General features: G+C 40.5%; 1 protein-coding gene across 2 annotated transcripts in view; it reads right to left on the bottom strand.

Moving 5' to 3' along the window:
- Positions 1-23,631, bottom strand: part of Pdk (pyruvate dehydrogenase kinase) — a 465,625-nt gene that overhangs the window by 313,491 nt on the left and 128,503 nt on the right. The gene's annotated exons all lie outside the window — the stretch shown is intronic.

Genomic DNA, 23,631 nt, shown 5'->3' with positions numbered 1-23,631 from the left:
GCGCGCAGCTGTCAATCGCCCCTGACTGACTACGAGGTGACTTTTATGGTTGCATGTAATTCCTGCCCAAACAATCACTGATCCGCCACTGTAAGCGACTGATTCCTGCAAGTTTCAAGGCAAATTTCGTTCTACTTGACGTCGCCAGACTCGAATACGACCGACTGACCCAGAAAACTGGAATCTGGATTCATCGGCAAAGAATACTGGAGTACAGTGTCGGAGCTGTCAGCTGACATTCTGTTGTGCAAACTGCAGACGGCATCTTCGGTGATGAGGGTTCAACCTGGCCACTTTAAGCGGTCTTCGGGAACTGAGCTGACCTTCTATCAGTCTAATGCAGACTGTGTACTGATGACAGTCTGATGTTCATTAACTCACCTCATAGGTTCCTGGCTGTACTGCGGTGATGTCGGAGGACCTGTAAACGAAGAAATCGGTCCTCCGCTGGCGTTGTTTTCCGTTTTCTCCCTGAATCAGGTCACCGTTTGACATGGTGTAGCTCTTGATATCGTTGCCACAATCTGCAGATGACTGGTTGAGACACTCCGAGCCGCTCTGCCACGTAACGCTGCGTGCCTTCTTTTTGCAAGAGGGTTACTGCACGCATGATTTTTCTGATGGCAAATGCCTTCCCATGTCTTGTGCTCTATCCTGCCCGTGCTGCTTAGCAATACGACAGCTCACACAGCACTGACAGACCATCCCGTACGTCACAAACCACTCCTGTATGGAGTGCGGTCACAAAGATAACTGCTACGACTGGAGGGTTATGTACTTGAATTCAATATTCCGCCACATTAATGTCAACAACCCTGCAGAGCACCATGGAAGTGAAACAGCATGGATGTATGCTATTTCATACAAAAGTTGAGATATTTGTGTGTGTGTGAGCAGTGTATATTGATATATTGTCATTCTGAAAAATCTCTCACACTTTTCAGGAAAGACGATTGAAATTGTATGGACACATCATTAGAATGAACAGTAACAGACGAACTAAAAGAATTCTCAACCTGGCTCTTTCATCTAAAACCAAGAATTGCAATCAAAATTGTAACAGATCTCCAGGAAATCAACATCTAGGAAGACATTGTCCAGGACAGATGTAAATTCAGAACCAAAATCGACAATCACCAGTTTGAAGACAAACCCAACACCAGAGCCACTATAACTTGGACAGAAGAACGAAGGAAGAAGCTCAGCGAGAAGATGAGAAGATTCTGGGAGGAGAAGAAGAAGGCCAACACATCAGCTAAGCTGGTTCAATCGAGCTTCTAAATAGGGCATAACGATGTAAAAAAAAAAGGTAATAAATTATTTCATCTCGCATAACTATATACCTAATTAGTTATAAAAACATGCGAACACAAAATCTGGTAGACTGTGGTGAATACTCATAAGATTTGTAATGTAAATCGTTTTTAATCTTTCCTGATCACACTCTTTAATCTTGCCTTATAACACTCAGAGGAGTTAATACATTTGGATGTTAAACAAACACGGCCTTACTAGCATTATATGCGTACGAATAAAGTGATGTTATTTTTTTCCGATGGATAGGATGGGGATGGGCATGAGTAGTCAAAGTGAATGTACTGGACCTTAAATGATTTGCATCAGAGTGAGCTTTCTTCAATCAGCGTATAAAGAAGACTAGGTACTTCATTACAAATATGGTATATTTTGTTTTACGCTACCTTGTAACATGATTAGCAAGCGGATGACGTGGTGGCTACGTCACATTTTAACGTAGGTCACTGTGGTTGCGACTATCGTGGTTCTACGCCTCTGCGTTTGAATGACGGGGAGGGGCTCGTCCCTACCATCGACTGTTCTGAGGACCGTTTTTCGTGGTTTTCCATTATCCTGCGCTAAGGTGAATTTCGCGACAGTTCCTAGTAAGGCCAAGGCTGCCAACCCTCACACCTTCACCACTAATCTCCTGGCCTGAGAAACAGTGTCACCGTCTAAGAGGATCGCCTCCCTACAAACATTGCAACAGCAGGAACAGCAGCAGTAGTAATTTTAGACGATAAGGTCGTGGGTGCTTTTGATGCACGACGAACCAAGTTGTTTTTGTAGGGAGATAACGTTATTATGCCTGGTTTCCGTCCAAGATTTGATTGTCTTGCTAATAATGTTATTTGCTTTACGTCCCGCTAACTACTTTTACCGTTTTCGGAAACGCCGAGGTGCCGGAATTTAGTCCCGCAGGAGCTCATTTACGTGCCAATAAATCTACCGACATGAGGCAGACGTCTGTGAACACCTTCAAATACCACCGAACTGAGGCAGAGTCGAACCTGCCACGTTGGGGTCAGAAAGCCAGCGCCTCAACCGTCCGAGCCACTCAGCCCGGCGACTGTCTTGCTTTAACTGTAGGAACCGGCAAGATATTGGAGGGATGACGGAATCACTTGTAGAACTACTTGGAGTAGACGGTGCTGTATTTTGTGTTGAGGTGGAGGTGTAGTAACGATTGAGTGGTCGGGAATGATTTTTGCTCTTTGAGGTGATTCAACACAAGGCATGTTTGCAGATGTTGTTGGGCAGTTTGACAAAGTTACTTCAATCAGTGATGAGCCAAGAGAAATAAAGTCCTCCTCCCTTTGAGCTGTTGCAGCGTGATCTGCATCAGAAAAAATGTTCCTGTTTAAAGGATAGATTCCTGTTTCGAGGAATCCATACACGGCTCTCTCTCTCTCCCGTTTGAACTTTCAAGTAGGCCCTTCCTGGCAAGTTTTCGCCGAATACAGTAAGTGTCCTTTGCTGATGACGCAAAAATAACCTCCTCCCTCACTGTAATAAACCTTCAATTGCCGTATGAAAGTTTTATCTAGGGGTTGTAATTTGTGAGTCGTGTGAGGTGCGGGGGAGAGAAAACAGACTCAAAATTGCTTCTGGCCAGATCAGTAACATCCGCATTCTTGGTGTGAATGTTATGTCCAACCAGAATCAAAAGAACATGAGATTCTTTAAATGGTTTTAGAACATTTAAGACATGCTGGAACCATTTGGTGAAAAGTGGTGCCTGGCTCCAACCGGATGGATGATAAACAGCAATAGATCCATATGGAGCTCCTTTCATCAGTAGTTTGCATTCATTTTTCCTTGGAAAAAAAGATCATTGGAGGCCCACTGCATGATGCAACATACTGTAACTAATGAACCTCGTTCAGCTGAAGTTAGGCTGGCAATTTGTCTTTTTCCTGTCATTCCCAAAACCTTCGGCATCTTATGATGAACAATAGACGTAATCTTACCCTTGTGACGTGATAGAAGTGATCTATCCATCCTCTTTCTGCCCGTTCTTCTCCAAAAGGATGATCGATGCAATTTCTGACAGCTAGCTGATGAACCATCAGTTTGATATAATTGTTTGTATAATCAAGGTACAGAGTTACTATACAGATAATCCTATTCAGACAGAATATACTCAAGGGTGGTACGAGGCACATTATATTTCTTTGCTGCCTTTAGATAGCCACATTCCTTCTCCTGAACAGCTTCAACAGCTATTATCATGTCCTTCTTGAAGGTCTTCCTTAAACGTCTACTTTCTCTATACAACTTTGCTCTTAGCACCTGTAATGTTTAAATGCAAACAAATAGAAACACAAACTCAAAAATCTATTGATCTTTAATACCTTGTAGAACTATGGGACGGTCTTATATTACAACTACCTTAGTTATCATATTGCTATCAAGTGATCATTTCAATTAACCACAGCAACTCACAAGGAATGCCCACTTTTTTTTTTTTTAACTTTACGTCGCACCGACACAGATAGGTTTTATGGCAACGATGGGATAGAAAAGGACTAGGAGTGGGATGGAAACGGCCGTGGCCTTAATTAAGGTACAGCATTTGCGTGGTGTGAAAATGGAAAATAACGGAAAATCATCTTCAGGGCTGCCGACGGTGGGATTCGCTCTTACCACCTCCCGAATGCAAACTCACAGCTAAAAGCAAAAAGCAAAGTCATCTCCGTACAGGCCATAAAGACCCTTGGAGGGGTGGAAGGTAAAGGCTTCCACTATTCGTAACCTTGGCATTTAATGGGGTACAGTGGTTAGCTCTACGCCCGACCGCGTCTGCCCCCAGGAATTAACCTGGTACTCATTTTTGGTATAGGCTGAGTGAACCTCAGGACCATATGCAACTCCGGAAGTGGAAATCTCATTTCTTAAATTTACGACCTCCTGATGGAGATTCAAACCCACGTCCTTCCGGGCGAACCGAGCACGCCTTTATCGCCTCGGCCAGGCAGCCCCTAAACTCACAGCTACGCGACCCTAACCGCACTGCCAACTCACTCGGTCATCTATAAGTTTAAATTTCCAACTATTTAGCTTGGTTCTATCGCACATGTCCCTCAAAATCTCGCTGCATCCTGTTTCCCTTTCTCACACATTGTTTTAACATTGCAACAGCCAAGGCAGATTATGCCAATATTTGAACGAAAATCACACCACTGCTCGGCCAAACCGCATATCACTCTCGAAGTAAGCTAAAACACGTATCTTATTCCAACTACTTACTGTGTAACGAATGCATTAGCTACAACTCTCTTTGTGACGGAATTATAGTACCGCAGTACTTCAGTCTATCAACATGGTCAAGGTTAGGTACCGATTCAATACAAGCTAGATACTACATAGCCAAGGTTAATATCATTATTTATCCTGTCTAAACGGAACGGGATAGTACCAGTTATCCAAAGCTGATTATTACAATGATAGGCAGTCACAATTATAAATATGATAATACAAAATCACGCGTAAGTCCAAAAGGACGTTAAACATTCTCATCAACTAAGCAGTGTAGATAACATAGCGAGATCGTCACCATTCTGAAAATAATATCACCAAACTGTTTCTCCCAAGTTTTACAAGATTTACTTCTTCCACCGCTTCCCCCACACCCTGGTGGGGTTGTGGGAAGTAGCGGCACTAAGAAGCTCGGGTCTCCCCCGCAGTAATTGAAAATGGGCCCGTCGTTTCCCGATAAGGGAAGTTATAAGTTTATTTTGGTACTACAAGGTTGTATATTATTACAATAAACAGCAACAACGACGAAAATAATCATAACAGAAATAAGTTACATAATTAATTTTCAAATCCGGAGGAATTAAAATAATAGACTTATATGGTAGGAACACACACACGAAATGCATATTCCAATTATAGCAACCAAAGCACACTGACCGTCACAACATTAAGATGTCTTATCGCATCTTCGCTGACTACTGGGTTCTCAGAACTGGCTAATTACTTCAAAAGCCGTGTTGATTGTTGTGAGTGGTAGCAAGGGATGGTTATTATTGGAACAGGTCGCGAAATCCACATTATTTCATAAATAACCACCGTACTCCTATTGACGTCAGAAAAGTTGGATGGCGCAGCCACGCGGTAGAATGTTGAAGCTGCAACATAGTGACTGGTGAGGTTTATTTACATGGCGAAGCATTGACGTCGTGATGGAAACAGAAAGAAAATTGTCAAATGGTACTGCTCTGTATAAGGTTGAAAATCGTATAAAACGGATGCGAAATCTGTTCACTACTTTCCTGTACAAAAAGTTCAGAGAGAAAGATGGGTTTCCGCGCTGTCAATTGGAAAACGCGTTACGCGATACATGACCGTGTGCAGTCTGCATTCTCGTGAAGACGATTTCTTTCTACAGCATAGGTACCGGTACTGTTTATTGTACTCATTGATAGTTACTGTCTCTAATTTGTATTCACAAAGATTTAGCTACATCAAAAATACTGATAAACTTGTAGCCTAATACTTCTGTGCCGCACATAGAATGTGATCCCCTCTTTGTAAACTTCTTCATATGTGTAACTGCAGACAGTAAATTAACTATCTACATGTGAGTAATATCTTTAACTGGTAGTAATTAAGCACTGCATTTAAATTGCCTATATAATACTTCTATCAATTAAAGAAAATATGTAGTATTTTGCCGTCATAAATTAGCCTCATTTGTTTTACGTCACACCGCCACAGATAGGTCTTATGACGACGATGGGACGGGAAAAGTCTAGGAATGGGAAGGAAGCGGCCGTGGCCTTAATTAAGGTACAGCCCCAGCATTTGCCATGTGAGAAAATGGGATACCATGGAAAACCATCTTCAGGGCTGCCGACAGTGGGGTTCCAACCCACTATCTCCCGGATGCGAGCTCACAGCTGCACGCTCCTAACCGCACTGCCAACTCGCCCGGTCATCATAAATTAGAAGCCATAACCTAATTATTTGGTATAATTGGACAAACCAAGTATTCTTCAACCCTAAACAGCTGTGACTGTAGAGGTTATAGTACTCTTAAATTATAATTTTCCAACTTTTCTCTGCATATTCTGTAGGTAGTTATAATTTTTTATACTTATTATTGTCGGTTCTAACTTTTGTGCTGATGGTAAAAATGGAAGAACATTTAAGTTTATGTGGGCTGTTCCAACACAAGCCTGTATAAAGCCTAGGATTTATTTGCTTTACAACATATACTTAGTATAATTATTATTTTCTTTCTTCCCCGAGATTACAGTTTACAAAACAGGTAACTCCCCCGTCACCTGGCTAAGGCTTTGGCATGGACCAAATCAACAAGAAATTACTCCATAACCTCTAATAGTGGAAAATTACAGTAGCTTAACTGTTAAGGTGAATTAGCGTGTCAGCGATAACATTTCTCTGACAAACCCGCTTTACATATACAGTTGCACTTCACATTTTCACTCCCTTGTTCAAGACAGCATTAACTTTGTGTGGTTTTGAATCGATGTGGGATGATTGTAAACACAACGCTACAAGACCAGTTTCATCTTGCGTTTCAAACTTTTTACCTACACATATCAAGTAATTACGCTTGAATATTTCTTCCCCTTCCACTAATGTACGCGTGAAATCTCCGACAGCTCTCAACAGTTGCGCATACGACACCAAAGACATTTTGAACAGTTAATAAATCCTACAGACGCACACCCGATCACTGTCGTGTTTACATCCCGTCACTATCTCGCCGCCATATTGGAAACAGCTGACCGTAAGCTCCTCCCCCGTTTCGGACGTCAATTGACGATAGAAGCTCTGCACTATGACGGCCTAAGTTTGGAATAACCCTCTGTAATACAAATAATATTGTGTTGTGCGCTGTAGCTTTATCAATATGTAAAATCACTCTTCAGCTACCGGTACTGAAGTAAGAAACAGTCATGGGTCCCTCACGAGCCATGCCGCCCGCCCCGCGGGATTTGTAGGGTCCTTATAGCCGCCACTTGTTGCGGGTAGGAAATGTGCCCTGTTTTACGGCCAGATGCACTTCCTGAGGCCATTCCTATGTGGAAGGATGTTGCGTGTATCTGTGGTGGTTGGTAGTGTGGTGTGTTGTCTGTATACGAAGAGAAATGCATTGAGAAAAATAAATGCCCTGTCCCCGAGTCAGAGGAATTAACTAGACGCTGTTAAAATCTCGACTCAGCTCGGAATCGAACCCGGGACTATATGAATCGACGGTTTCAGCGCTGTCCATTCAGCCAAGGAGCCGGGCTATACAGTATTCACTCCTTTTACTCCTATTGTTGGGACAGTGACTTTCTTATATGTTTATCTGTACAATTGTTCTTATTGTATTTGTTGTCGTATTTGTATTATTGTAGCGATTTTTGTGTGCTCCGCTTGGCTGCTCTGTTGAACGCCCTTAACAGTGGGATGGAGAGACTGTTGGACTTGTCTCGGCAACAATGGTCGATTTTGAACTTGATCTACTATGTTTCACTTATCGCCCAGTTAGCAATGATCGCCGCGCGCTATTGTGTGTCTGAACTTCTTAAGTATTTGATGTAAATATGGATAATAAATTAGTATTGTCTTCCGTATATGTTTTGCAAAATGAGTTACCAGATAGATGTTGTTTTACCAGCAATCAAACATTTTTTGGTTCTCCGGGCCGGATCTTGCAAATAGTCTAACGCCGCATGTTACGAATACTAACTTATTGTGAACTTTCGTGCGCGGGTCTTTCAGTTCGTATCGTATGTTACGCTACTTTACGTACGGTAACTAGTGCCGTGTTGTGTGCTGTTCGCCGGTCGTTTTAAGCATAACTGTACGTTCTGTCTTGCGGATCTACGAATGGACTCTGGTTTCACCGCGACCGCGCTTATCTGCTGACGAAGCTCAAAGTGTCAGACTATCGTGCGGGCTCCTGTTCAAATACAATCCGACGTGCTGTTGAAGAATTCCACTGGAGAGCTGAGTAACCTACTGGACCTAGCGGCGCACCCTAGTTCGACTCCAGGCCGAAGCATATCTACACGCAGACGTAAGTACCTAGACTGGCAACTACCAATCCTTTCTTACCTAATATTGTTATGTTCAAGTTATCCTCGCCCGTGTATTGATTCCAGCCTTCCTAATTATTGTTCTTGTGTATTCCTCTTCTGCGGTCCTTATCTGTCAGCATGGATGAGACTAGCAGGAAGAAATTAGTTACTAATCGTGCAGTAGCGAAAGCCAGCCTCACGCGTCTCGCGAAATTCGTACAAAAATTTCAAACGGATTCAAATTATCAGGCCATCATAGTTCGTTTGAAAGAACTGCCTATTATTCGTGACAAATTTGAAACTGCTCAATCACAGCTAGAAATATTTGAAGATTTCCAACAGTATGCCGAGGATAGAGATCACTTTGAAACCATGTATTTCGACACAGACGCAAAAATGAACAGCTTAATCGCATTGACTACCGAAACTGCTGGCCCCAGTAGTTCTCGCTCTAGTGACAGTCAGTTTTGTTAAGTGAAACTAATAAGGCAATTAAGCTCGCTACCATAAAACTGCCAACCTTCAACGGTGATGTAACTGGATTTAGACACTTTTATGACACGTTCATGAGTTTTATAGTTAACAATGAATCGCTGGATAACATTCAAAGATTTCATTTCTTACTGAGTTCTCGAACTGGCGAAGCGAACGTACTAATAGCAAACCTCCCAGTCACTAACTCCAACTTTAACGTGGCTTTCGATACGATTTGCAATCGCTACAATAACCCGAGGTTAATTGAATCCGCGCATCTTAAGAATCTATTTAATTTACCTACGAAGAATAAGCCATCAGCGAATGAACTCCGTGTTCTACTCAATCAAGCGTTGAGTAATTTGAACGCTCTCAAGGCCTTAGAGCTAAATATACCTTTAGATGATCTGATTGTTTCACAGTTAATCCTTGAAAAAACCCAAGCGTCAATTCGTAGGGAGTACGAAACTACTTTGAGTCCCAAGACATTCTCTACTCTTAGAGAGACTTGCGACTTCTTGGAAACGAAATGCAAGTCCATTGAAATCGTGAGTTCTAGTTTGCCTGTAAAACCAACCCTTTTGAACATTCTTAAGCACATTCCTATATTCACAATATTCAGCTCCTAGTCTCATGTTTTTCACAACTCTACACGTCTTCTTCCCCAATAGCTGTCGCTCATTACGTTTATAAATTAAAAACTAATTATTTTTAAACAGTTCGTGGTGGTCACTAAAAAATTTCATAATTCTATTTTGATGCACACAGAAATATTATCATGTGATTTGAGTTTGTGAAACCAGTTACCTGAGTCAGTCGATCAACAAAAGGCCAATCTCTGACTCAGAAGCATGAATGTAAATGCTCCAAAGGGAATCTCAAGCATGAGGAAAGCCGAAGAGCTGTACTGCATATTCAGAACCATAGAAATTGGAGGTCCAACAGATGTGGGACATCTAAATCCTAACATTAACACTTTAGTTACTTTTTTGATATCCCCACTTAAAAGGTGATCTTTTCAGTAAATAAATGGAGAAATGTAGCAAAGTTAGTTACTCTAAAATCGTATTCGGACATTACGAGTCTCGCCATAGTATCGTTCCGACTGACATTTATCTTGTTGTTAATCCTGTAGTTACAGTTTGATCGTGATCTCGCGAGTTACTTATTCTAACATTACAACATACCCGCAAAGTTTATGGAAATGTATTTTAAACTATATAAATTGCTATAATAAAAGTTATTATAATTTATGTTTATTTACATGAAGCGTTATCGTGTAGTTTGTTGGAGCGTGGGAATGAAATGATCTTAAACTCACTGTATGCAATAATATAGGCCTACATGTGTTTTGTTTTTTTTGCTATTTGCTTTACTTCGCACCGATACAGATAGGTCTTATGGCGACGATGGGATATGAAAGGCCTAGGGATGGGAAGGAAGCGACCGTGGCCGTAATTAATGTACAGCCCCAACATGTTTGGTGTGAAAATGGGAAACCACGGAAAACCATCTTAGGGCTGCCGACAGTGGGGTTCGAAACCACTATCTCCCGGATGCAAGCTCACCGCACAGCCAACTCGCCCGGTACATAGGTAATTAAACGTTAGGAAATAGTTATTTTTGCTGCACAATAATATTTATACATTTGTGTATACGACCGGTGAAATATTAACCTTTCTTTCCTTTCCGAAGTTTCTTCTACACGAACATAAATTATAATACTTTCCATTTTAAAAAAGTACACTTTAGTGAATATATTTATCTCAAAATTGGTACGAACAAATTATTGCTTACAACATAACGTCAAAATACAACATTTGGTATTTATATAAAATAAAAACTAAAATAAAAATGTCCTCATTTACACATTATTTGAAAAATTAATTCGTGACATACGGACTTGAAGAATGAAGTAAAAATAATAATATAAATGGTTCAAAACACGTGAAGTGGCCTTCTTAATGATAGTAAATGAAATATATTTAGCTATAGGTAACTTCGCAAGTTGAAAATATTACAACAATTCATACGTCCATAAATGCAAGTTATAAATGATTAAAGTTCATGTATAATACATAAACACAAGAACAAATTACTAACTATGACACAGAGGTGACATTATTTTAAATTTTAATAATCTATTTTGATGCACACAGAAATATTATCATGTGATCAAGCCATTACATGATTTTTTTAAAATTTATCTAACTTGTAAATGCCTTTTATAATAATTACAGTAAAAAAGTAGGTTTCCTCCATTTTTTTAAAAAAGATGACAAAACGTTTATGTCTCGCGTTGCACACCCGCTACCAACTATGCTGCGGTTGCTTTACATTTCCACATAACCCGTTGATTTGTAAATGGCAATGCTCTAAAATGTTTTTTATTTTATTTTATTTATTTTATATTCGACTAAATCTATTGTACACGCACTTTTTAGTGATAGATTTTTGTACTCGGCTGAGGAGTAAGAAGGGAGCACTGGCGGTTCCGGTAGTACTGCCAACTGAATGGAAATGAAATCCGAACTGAATCGATAATATGATCGATCGATATGAATTTTCTAAACCTTTATCATCTTACGCCAACAACTGTGTCACACACACACACAATATATAATACTATATAACATTTCCCAATGCGAAACGTGTTCCTAGCATGAATTCTATAGTTTGGCTTTACTGTGTAAACAACAACAGTACGAGTACGTAAAGTGTACGCCAGATGTCGCACAGCGATGATAAGGGATTCTTAGTTTGTGTTTCAAAGGTTGCCAATACGAATCTCGAAGATAACCGAAGTCGACCGATTCAGCACTAGGGTGTAAAACTATCGCTAAAAAGTGCGCAGATAATACTTAGTAACCAAAAATATTTCGGTTTATTTTTCTGATGGTGGTAATTATTACTTTAAGAGTAAGTTCTATTACGCAACGTCTGCTTTCGTAGCGTAACTGTTAGCGCTCTTAGCTGCTGTCAACCGAGGCATCGGGTTCGATTCCCTTTACTGCCAAAGAATGGCAGGAGGGCTGTTACGAGATTAAAATGGCACATGCATTGAGGATGTGTCTGAAATGAACTACACCATACCTGGACGAGGACCAGAGTTTTATCCAGCTAAACGGTTAGTATACTCATCTTTGATCCAAGGAGTTTCGGCTTCTATCCCAGACCGGGTCGGGGATTTTAGTCTTGGTTGGTTAATTCTTCTGTTTGTGTCGTCTTCAACTTTATAATTCATCTTAGGTAGGGCGCCATCTTCACAGACGAGCAGGTGTCCTATAGAGCGTCATCTCGAAAGATCTGCACCAGGCTTCTCCGAAGGCCACACGGCCTTATAATATTTTTATTATTATTATTGTATCTGTATTACTATTATTGTAATTATTATTATTGTATCTGTATTACTATTATTGTAAATATTATTATTGTTGAATTCAATTCTATAATCTGATTTCGCTATGTATTAATTACCGCTTGCTTCATTGTAGTTAATGTATATATATATATATATATATATATATGTATGTGTGTGTGTGTGTGTGTGTGTGTGTGCGTGTATTAGCATTAAAACCATGTAGAATGAGACTTGCTGCCTAATATCAGATATGGATATATTTTGTGAAAACTTTTGACATTACAACATATGGTGTAATACTGTTACAATAACTGTCGAGTCATCAATCTGGCATCGTATACTTTTAGCGATGAGATAATATTTAGGGAGTTCCAAATTTGCCCGAGACTATTTCAACACAATATGTAACATTTGTAGCTGGGTGGGAGTGAAGTCATATATTCTTTGAGAGATGACGTAGATGTGACAACTTCTGTCTATATAAAGGTCTGTATCCGTAAGCGCCAGGTCAGTTGGCGAGTTCAGTTGGTTAGAAGCGGTTGGTTGGAAGGAGTTGAATAGAGAGACTTGCCATGAAGTCAAACTGGAGTCAATTGGAAGGAGACGGATAATGAGTCAGTGAGATGAAGAAGAAGCAGTCGCATGGATACGTAATAGTCAGTGACCAAATGGATTATATGTTCGGAGTGTGTTTCGTGTATTTTTTCGGTCGAGTTCTTGTGTCAGTTCGGTGACGCCGAATATTGAGTCGTCGTAATGCAGACTAACAGTTATCAGTGAATTACTTGTAAAGTTGATTGTGAAGTGTGAATATAATTTCAAGTCATGCTATATCTCGTTTGTGAAACTAAAAGGATACGTCACCGAATTACCTACAGCTGACACCAACTCAAAGGAATACATCGTAATAACACTCGAAGTGTTGAAGGCACTGTTAAGTGAACCAGTGAGGGATAAATTTCTTGTGGAACTTTTAAATGTCCGGTCAAAAGGGTATCAAATTTAATGCCTAGAGTTTCTTTCAGTTGTGAGTTCAGAGTTTTATATTATCATTGATATTATCGCAGCAGGTCTCACAGGTTATAGTCAATATTTAAAGGTTATATTTTGTATTGTATCAAATACAATTAATTGTTTCATTTCAATAGTAGATCAAATAACCTCACATTTTAATAGGGAAATCGAACTTCAATGTCCTTTTCCCAGAACCTATATGTTATGCTGTCAAAGTAAGCTTATTACCTCACACCCTAGAGATATTAAATACGCTCATTCTATTATCGTTACATTGATTTGTAGCTGGCGCCCAACAACAATTGTATGTGTAAGTAATCAGGTAAGTACTAAGTGTGAATACATAGTCCGACGATTGTGTATTTCATTCCATGAATATTTTAATATTGTTTTATTTTAATTCAATTTCATACATTTTAAATTAGTGAGTAATCACAGAAGGGATCGACATAAAAACGGAAAGGATGCCATGGGTGTATTCTACCACCCCCATCCTTTTTTTTTATTTGCTGCTATAGCTCTCTTTTTGGAACCACCACCGAAAAAAGTCCTACCCTCCCCCCCCCCCCTCGAAAAATCCTGGGCACGGCCTTGGTACAGACACACTGCTTTAATCACTGTAGTAGTGTCTTAGTTTAGCCTGAGATGGTTTTTCTCTTGTATAAAGTATGTGTCTTTTTTTTTTTTGCTATTTGCTTAACGTCGCACCGACACAGATAGGTTTTATGGCGACAATGGGACAGGAAAGGCCTAAGAATGGAACGGAAGCGGCCGTGGCCTTAATGAAGGTACACCCCAGCATTTGCCTGGTGTGAAAATGGGAAATGACGGAAAACCATCTTCAGGGCTGCCAACAGTGGGGTTCGAACCCACTATCTCCCGGATGCGAGCTCACAGCTGCGCGCTCCTAACCTCACGGCCAACTCGCCCGGTTGTGTCATCATCTCTCGCCCGGTGTAGTTTGCTTCTCTCTCGCTAGTTTTCAGCTGTACGATGTCCGGCTCCATGCCTAAATGGTTAGCGTGCTGGCCTTTGGACACAGGGGTCCCGGATTCGATTCCCGACCGGGCTGGAGATTTTAACCTTAAATGGTTAATTCTCTTGGCTCGGGAACTGGGCGTTTATGCTGTCTCCAACATGGCTGCAACTCACACACCACACATAACACTATTCTCCACCACAATAACACGCAGTTACCTACACATGGCAGATGCCACCCACCCTCATCGGGGGGTCTGCCTTACAAGGGTTACACCAGACTAGAAATGGCCCCACGAAATTACATTATTAGCTGTAGGATTCAGGTGCAAAATCGCGGAGGATGGGGATTTTCATCCCCACCGACAATTTTATCTCAGAGGTCCCCCCCACCACACTAAAATTGCCCATGGGGGAATCTTTCATTATAAAATAATGAGGAAAATGCATAACACACATATTACTGGAATTAATATTCTTGCTGTACATATTATCATAAAAACATTGGCAATAATACACATAATATAGAAATAATAGAATGACTGCTAGATCTTGAGCAATAAAGCAACGTAGCGGTGGCAACTCCGCACCTGCAGCCTATTGTTTGTTTCAATCTGGCAGGACCATCTGAAACCCGGGCGAAAATAAGTAGCTCGAGGTTACACCACTCCTGTACTTCTTGGAAAGGGTGTGTTTCCGATAGTTAGCCAATAGGACAATATTCAGTTAAGGAGTGTACAAATTGACACATTTGTTCAGTTAGTATTTAGTCCTGGCAGAGGAAGTTTCCACTAATAAAGCAACAAATCAGAACAAACTGCGCCTCGTCCGGCCTTTCTTAGGAAAGGAACAGTCTCTCATAAACCTCTCAGCCGACTTTCTTTCTCCTTCGCTGCATCGACTTCTCTCTTACTCCGTAGAACAGCCCTCCCGTCTAAATTTTAGATGAACTTGTCTGACGTTACCGCTGCCAAATCCGCCATTGATACGATTCTGCAATCTGCAACTTTGTACATGGTAACGAACAGTCGAGGTCTAGAATCTAGAAATGAAACGTGCGGTAAAATGTAAGTATAGTTTAATTACTAACTTCTTTAAAACCGGTAATGATAATATGCAGTCACTAGCAGTCACGACGCAAGCTCAATCATTGACATATGAAGATTATGTGCAGAAAAAATCCAATAAAAAACCTAAATGTGATGAAGTGTTACATAAGGTGACTGCGGAATGTCCTTTACACAGCGAGCACAATGACGAATGCAGCAATGCAGATAATCGAGGATCATCACTGCTGGTGGCAACCGAGAAGTTTTCGACGTCTTGGCAGACTTTTTTGTTTTTTGTTTTTTTTCTTGTTTTTTTGGCTATTTGCTTTATGTCGCACCGACACAGATAGGTCTTATGGCGACTATGGGACAGGGAGGGGCTAGGAGTGGGAAGGAAGCGGCCGTGGCCTTAACTAAAGTACAGCCCCAGCATTTACCTGGTGTGAAAATGGGAAACCACGGAAAACCATCTTCAGGGCTGCCGACGGTGGGTTTCGAACCCACTATCTCCCGAATACTGAATACTGGCCGCACTTAAGCGACTGCAGCTATCGAGCTCGGTCTTGGCAGAAAAATCGAGCCTGGTTGGTGTTTACTACCAATGAGAAAGAGTGTCAAGTAATGATGTGTAGTGTGTGTTAAACATTTGCAACACGTGTGTAAAATGGTAGTAACTTCATCTAATGATTTATCTTGGGCAAAAGACGGTGTAATGAGGAAAAATAAAAAGGCGAATCTGGACGCTGTTTATAAACACGAAAATAGCGTAATTCATTCTCACTGTGTGCAGCAGGATGAAATGTGTAAGAGACAGGTTCTAGAAGCGTATGCAGCGAGTGCTCGTGATTTGTTCATTAAAAGTCGAAAGGAAAAGTTAGATACAACTGTTAAAGTGTTAAGGTCAGTTTATAGATCTACAGATCGCAAATGGCTTAGACATGGGAATACAGTTTAATACAGACAAGACTGCGGCGGCATGACCAATTTTATTGCGGAACAATTACGTTTAAAATTAGTGAATTTTATCAAAGTGACTGATTGTTTTCTTCAATTTTTGTGGACGAGTCTAGGGATGTTTTTTTTCTGAAAAACATTTTATTTTGTACATTACGTACGTTGACGAACAGAATGACGCTTGCTGCTGTTTCTACAAGCTAGTACCTGTTCAAAATGCTGATGCTAAGTCGCTGGAAGAGAAAATTGTCCAAGCCTTTTCAGAAGATGATACAGACGTAGAAATGCTCAAAGATAAACTTGTGGGGTTTGGTTCGGGTGGAGCTGCAGTGTTTACTGGTCGAAATGAAGGTGTTTCAGCTAGAATCAGGAGAAACATATCTCCGCACTTGATCAGCGTACATTGTATGGCTCATAGAATGGACCTTATTTCGGAACAAGATTTTAGTGTTGTGAATGCTGTTCATAATTTTAAATGCGTACTACGCGGACTTTATAAACTTTTCAGTAGACCTTCTGCAGCTGCTGAACTGAGACATATTGCGGCAGTCGCAGCTGTTTCAGGGTTCTTGAAAGTCAAAAAACTCTTCCAAGTTCGTTGGATTTCAAGTGAGAGGGACTGTTTACTGGCAGTTTTCAAAGACTTCCCTTGCATCATGGAGTACCTAATCCGTGAATCTGAAAACCGTGAAGTGTTGAGTAAAGATCGTTGTAAATTTGCAGGGCTGTACATAAAGCTGTCGCAGATAAAAAATATTATATTGTTGAGTTTTCTGTTAGATCTATCGTGTGTACTGTCCCACCCAAGTACATCAATGCAAAAGGAATCGGTTTCTTAAGGTGAAATCGAAAACAAGCTTAATTCTACAATGCAAACCCTTAAAGAAATGCGCGTGAAAGACAATGTTTATTTGGCTCTTTCCAAGGGAAAGTATTTAACATATTGCAAATGCGATTCTAAGGAGAATGAAAAGAGAGAGTTTGATAGAGTAAGAGGACAAATAATTCAGGGTTGCAGTCTTTTAAAAAGAAATAAGTAGTGATATGAGTGGTTTGTATGGCATTTCTGACGTATATAAAGCAGTTGAGTTGTTTGGTTTGGATGGTGATACTGTGGTATCGAAATGGAGGGAGTATAAGATAGGCTCTAAAACCCTAAATGATTTGGTTCATTTGAAAGGATTAATACGAAAAATTCGTTCTGTGCCTATGTCAACTGCCGCTTGTGAACGAGGTTTCAGCGTTGCTCATAGCATCAAAACAACCCAAAAATATAGCTTGTTGGTAAACACTTTGCAGGCTCTGATGACTATTAAACTCAATGGATCCCCTTTAGACTGTGGGATGCAGTTACCGTCGCTGATAAATGGGTCACCTCTGGGCATCACTTGGCAGACCAACGCTACTCATTGAAGAACAGCAGCGAGGAGAAATACAATCTCAGAATTTTTCTTTGAGGTGAGTTTCATTTTATTATCTTTCTTATCCTGTAATGATTTCCTTTTCTCTAAAATGGATCTGCATTTTCATTTTAAAGATTTTAAATTACTTAAGATTCTCCAAGGTACCTCCGTGACGCAGTTGGTAGAACGTCGGCCGCCCATCATTGCTCCGGTGGTTGAAACACTGCTCATGCCATGCGAGATTAGTGCTAGACAAAGCGGAGCAGGAACAACTTTATTCACGTTTATCCTGTCATCCCGGCAACATTTTCTACAATCTCTTCATTTTTCATTCATTAATCATTGTCCAGAGGAGTGCAATAGGCCTCACCAGCTGGCACATATTTCCTCAGCGTCAGTAACGCGCTTCACTCATTCATTCTCTTTTTTATTTTTTCACTATGATTTTCCAAATTAGTGCACTGGTAGCTAGCAGGATTTCTTCCAGAAAATAATTTCTGGGGGCATATTTCATGCGTTGGGGACGTGGTACAAAGATAGGACAAAAATGATGGACTATAAAACATTTAGTACACTCTGTGTTTGTAAATGGTATCTTTTATTTAGTTTATTAAGTTAAATTTTGTTTACAGTTCTACTCCCTTTGTCGCTATAGGATTCCATGGTCACGATGTGTGCGACGATCCAGCATCTGTTACAGATAAATTATTGCTCAACACTGCAACTCATAAGATCTGCCACCAGATATATATGAGTGTCTAGACTTCCGAAATTCACATGACTTTTTCCATTGAATACGCGTAGGGATTCAGTGAAATTGCACCTAGTTCGAAGTGTCTACTTGTAGATGTCAATTGGGAAGGAAATGCGAATGACAGGAAGCATGACCAACAAATGGCAAATAAGTTAATATGGGAAGGACAGCTGATTCAGAAAGTGATGGAACCAACCAGAGGGAAAAATATCCTGGATGTGGTGCTGATAAAACCAGATGAGCTCTATAGGGAAACTGAAGTAATAGATGGTATTAGTGAACATGAAGCTGTTTTTGTCGTAGTCAAAAATAAATGTGATAGAAAGGAAGGTCTTAAAAGTAGGACTATTAGGCAGTACCATACGGCTGATAAAGCAGGCATGAGGCAGTTTCTAAAAAGTAACTATGATCGGTGGAAAACGGTAAATAAAAAATGTAAACAGACTCTGGGATGGGTTTAAAGAAATTGTTGAGGAATGCAAAAACAGGTTTGTACCTTTATGGGAGGTAAGGAATGGTAAAGACCCACCTTATTATAATAGAGAAATAAAGAGACTAAGAAGGAGGTGCAGACTGGAAAGAAATAGAGTTAGAAATGGCTGTGGAAGAAAGGAGAAATTGAAGGAACTTACTAGAAAATTGAATCTAGCAAAGAAGGCAGCTAAGGATAACATGATGGCAAGCATAATTGGCAGTCATACAAATTTTAGTGAAAAATGGAAGGGTATGTATAGGTATTTTAAGGCAGAAACAGGTCCCAAAAAGGACATTTCAGGAATAATTAATGAACAAGGGGAGTGTGTATGTGAGGATCTTCAAAAGGCAGAAGTATTCAGTCAGCAGTATGTAAAGATTGTTGGTTACAAGGAAAATGTCGAGATAGAGGAGGAGACTAAGGCCAATGAAGTATTAAAATTTACATATGATAACAATGTCATTCACAATAAGATACAAAAGTTGAAAACTAGAAAAGCGGCTGGAATTGATCAGATTTCTGGGGATATGCTAAAGACAATGGGTTGGGATATAGTACCATATCTGAGGTACTTATTTGATTATTGTTTGGTCGGAGGAGCTATACCAGATGAATGGAGAGTTGCTATAGTAGCCCCTGTGTATAAAGGAAAGGGTGATAGACATAAAGCTGAAAATTACAGGCCAGTAAGTTTGACATGCGTTGTATGTAAGCTTTGGGAAGGCATTCTTTCTGATTATATTAGATATGTTTGTGAAATTAATAACTGGTTCTATAGAAGGCAGTTCGGTTTTAGAAAAGGTTATTCCACTGAAGCTCAACTTGTAGGATTCCAGCAAGATATAGCAGATATCATGGATTCTGGAGGTCAAATGCACTGTATCGCGATTGACCTGTCTAAAGCATTTGATAGGGTGGATCATGGGAGACTACTGGCAAAAATTAGTGCAACTGGACTAGACAAAAGAGTGACTGAATGGGTGTATGTGAGGATCTTCAAAAGGCAGAAGTATTCAGTCAGCAGTATGTAAAGATTGTTGGTTACAAGGAAAATGTCGAGATATATTTCTAGAAAATAGATCTCAGAGAATTAGAGTAGGTGAAGCTTTATCTGACCCTGTATTAATTAAAAGGGGAATTCCTCAAGGCAGTATTATCGGACCTTTATGTTTTCTTATATATATAAATGATATGAGTAAAGGAGTGGAATCGAAGGTAAGGCCTTTTGCGGATGATGTTATTCTGTATAGAGTAATACATAATTTACAAGATTCTGAGCAACTGCAACGTGACCTCGATAATGTTGTGAGATGGACAGCAGGCAATCGTATGTTGAAACACGGGGTTAAAAGTCAGGTTGTGAGTTTCACAAATAGAAAAAGTCCTCTCAGTTTTAATTACTGCGTTGATGGGGTGAAAGTTCCTGTTGGGGATCACTGTAAGTATCTAGGTGTTAATATAAGGATAGACCTTCATTGCGGTAATCACATAAATGAGATTGTAAATAAAGGGTACAGATCTCTGCACATGGTTATGAGGGTGTTTAGGGGTTGTAGTAAGGATGTAAAGGAGAGGCCATATAAGTCTCTGGTAAGACCCCAACTAGAGTCTGGTTCCAGTGTATGGGACCCTCACCAGGATTACCTGATTCAAGAATTGGAAAAAATCCAAAGAAAAGCAGCTCGATTTGTTCTGGGCGATTTCCGACAAAAGAGTAGCGTTACAAAAATGTTGCAAAGTTTGGGTTGGGAAGAATTGAGAGAAAGAAGAAGAGCTGCTCGACTAAGTGGTATGTTCGGAGCTGTCAGCGGAGAAATGGCGTGGAATGACATTAGTGGACGAATAAGTTTGAGTGGCGTTTATAAAAGTAGGAAAGATCACAATATGAAGATAAAGTTGGAATTCAAGAGGACAAACTGGGGCAAATATTCATTTATAGGAAGATGGAGTTAGGGATTGGAATAACTTACCAAGGGAGACGTTTAATAAATTTCCAATTTCGTTGAAATCATTCAGGAAAAGGCTAGGAAAACAACAGATAGGGAATCTGCCACCTGGGCGACTGCCCTAAATGCAGATCAGTATTGATTGATTGATTGATTGATTGATTGATTTTATTGGACTGTGTAATGACTAACGGAGAAAATGTAATTGCTTTCCAAGGATCAACTTTCCAATAATTATCATTCTTGTTATAAAAACAGAATTCAAGTAAAAACGATTTAAAATGTACATTTTCCTGGGAGAGGGAGTAATTTACTTACAGGGAATTAAATTCCCCCCTCCCCCGCCGGGTACTGCCTGAAATAAACACTAGTAGTTAAGCCCTATTATCCGTCTCCCCCCCCCCCCTAACGGTTTTTTTTCTGATTTTTCACCCTTGTAGGATTTCCCCGATATACTTGAAGCTTTCAACTCTTTGTCAGCTCTTTCTATCTTACCATGCTCTGCTTTCAAGTGATGAGGGGCCGTTTTGATTTTGGTCATATATTTGTTTTTAATTATATTTGGAGTCCTGCTTTAGTATTTGAAATAAACTTTCAACCTATTAGATCGTGCTCAGTACATACAGTACGTGATGAAGGGATGATACGTACAGAACAAAAATGGACAACCCACAACCTCCCGATTTCGCGTCGATTGCTCTACCAAATGACCTATTGTGACCTAGGTCATATTTGTTCTGTCGGAAAGAATCTAAGGTACAGATCTGGTACTACTGCTAGCACGTGCAAGTCACCCGTTGTGGGCCAAGTCAATGAATATTGAATTTTCACGACCGCACTGTAATCGAAATAAACTTTCAACCTATTAGGTCGTTCAGTACATATAGTACGTGATGAAGTGATGTACAGAGCCAAAATGGCCAACCGGACACCAGTGAGATCTGAACCCACAACCTCCCGATTTCGGGTCGGTTGCTCTACCAATTGAGCTTTTAACCATTGTATAAGTTTACAAACCACCCCATTCCAACTGGCCGGCTCCACCACTGCCTCAACTACCCACACTGACGGAAAATGAAATTTCAACACCACGAAGACATTAGCTTAGAGGAATGCAATTCGAGCTAAGCAACTGTCTAGGTAATATTTGATTAAAGTATCCAAGTCACAGACTCAAGTATGCACTGTAATCGAAATAAACTTTCAACATGTGACATGGTGATACATTAATAACCGCTGTAGTAGCCACGATTTTGAACGCGAGCATGCAACCATTCATGAAAAGATCGTCAGGAAAATCTTTTGAAAATTATATACTTCTCGTAGCATATTTCCTGTCTAGTAGCGTGCTTACGGTTTAGACTACATTTAAATGACATTAGAGTGGGAAAAAAACGCAAAAATCAGGCTAAATATCTTATTCATTTAAAATAAGAAACTGTAAGTTAAAAACAAAATTCTCCTGCAGAATCACAATAATGTCTAATACTGGAGACATGCACAAGAGAAATTAACGGTTGTTATGAAAACTACACGAAATAAACACTTCACAATCAATTCGTCACCAATTTCACATGCTTCAGTTGAGCAATTCTCAAACTAAGTCACTCCTTTTAAATATAATTTTGTCACTTACAGATAGTAGACACTCTCTCTTATTCACCACTCAAGTAGCACAAATACGCACCTAGAAAAAGAAGAGAAAAACAACATAAATGATAGTTTACAATAGTTTAACATAGACTGGCTATCAAAACGTAATTGAGCACCTGGCCACAATGTTTATTCGATGGTTGACACCTCGTTACAACCTCGTAGTGCCATCTCTTGCGGCTATAACAGCAGCCACCCTGTGCGGCATTTTCTCGACGGGTGTGTGCAGGACATCCATTTTGCTAGTTGCTTTACGTCGCACCGACACAGATAGGTCTTATGGCGACGATTGGACAGGGAAGGGTTAGGAGTGGGAAGGAAGCGGCCGTGGCCTTAATTAAGGTACAGCCCCAGCATTTGCCTGGTGTGAAAATGGGAAACCACGGAAAACCATTTTCAGGGCTGCCGACAGTGGGGTTCGAACCTACTATCTCCAGAATATTGGATACTGGCCGCACTTAAGCGACTGCAGCTATCGAGCTCGGTGCAGGACATCCAAAGGGAGTCGTCGACGTTTCTCTTGCAGCCATTCCGAGAGTTAGAAAATGGATTCTGGCCCCTCCTCCCGAGATCTCACCCGGTGGTCCAACAATTCGTATCAAAGATGTTCTATTGGGTTGAGGTCGGGACTATGGGTGGGTCAGTCCAATCGGCGAGCATTGTTGTCGGCGTACCACTGCACAGTAGCCTATCCCTCGAAACATGGCATCTAGCATTATCATTCTGATAGTAACAAGGGTCCATTCCGTAAGAACGTCACAACGTTGGGAGCATTTCACTATACAGAATGTTACAATATGCCTCTGTGATTATGCTTCCACAGACGAACACCGGTGGTCCCACACCGTCACTCCACCACCACCGCCACAGAATTTCCTGGTTGGCACTATAGGCACCGTGCGTGTCGCTCTAGCGGCCGGGCGGAGAACAACACGTGAGACAGACTCCAGACTCGCGGTAGCTGATCCGTTGTGACTGAGCGTGTAGCTACTTCGATGATAATGGCAGAGAAAAGGAGATCAAGTAAACGCAATTGTTGTGTTGTCGGATGTTCCAATACAATACTTACGGAAATACGGGAAGTGAAGTACAATTTTATTGTTTTCCAAAACGAGCGATAGAACTGGACCGAAGGAGGCGATGGCTACAAGCAGTTAACCGAACGAAGTAAGTAGGTCTACACATACGTACTGCACATGTTTGCAATAAGTTCACTTGATCTGATTTAATTTAA

Source organism: Anabrus simplex, chromosome 5 (genome assembly GCF_040414725.1).
Source record: "Anabrus simplex isolate iqAnaSimp1 chromosome 5, ASM4041472v1, whole genome shotgun sequence".
Taxonomy (NCBI): Eukaryota; Metazoa; Arthropoda; class Insecta; order Orthoptera; family Tettigoniidae; genus Anabrus; species Anabrus simplex.
Note: the sequence above shows the minus strand (reverse complement) of the source record. Positions and strands in the feature narration are given on the sequence as shown.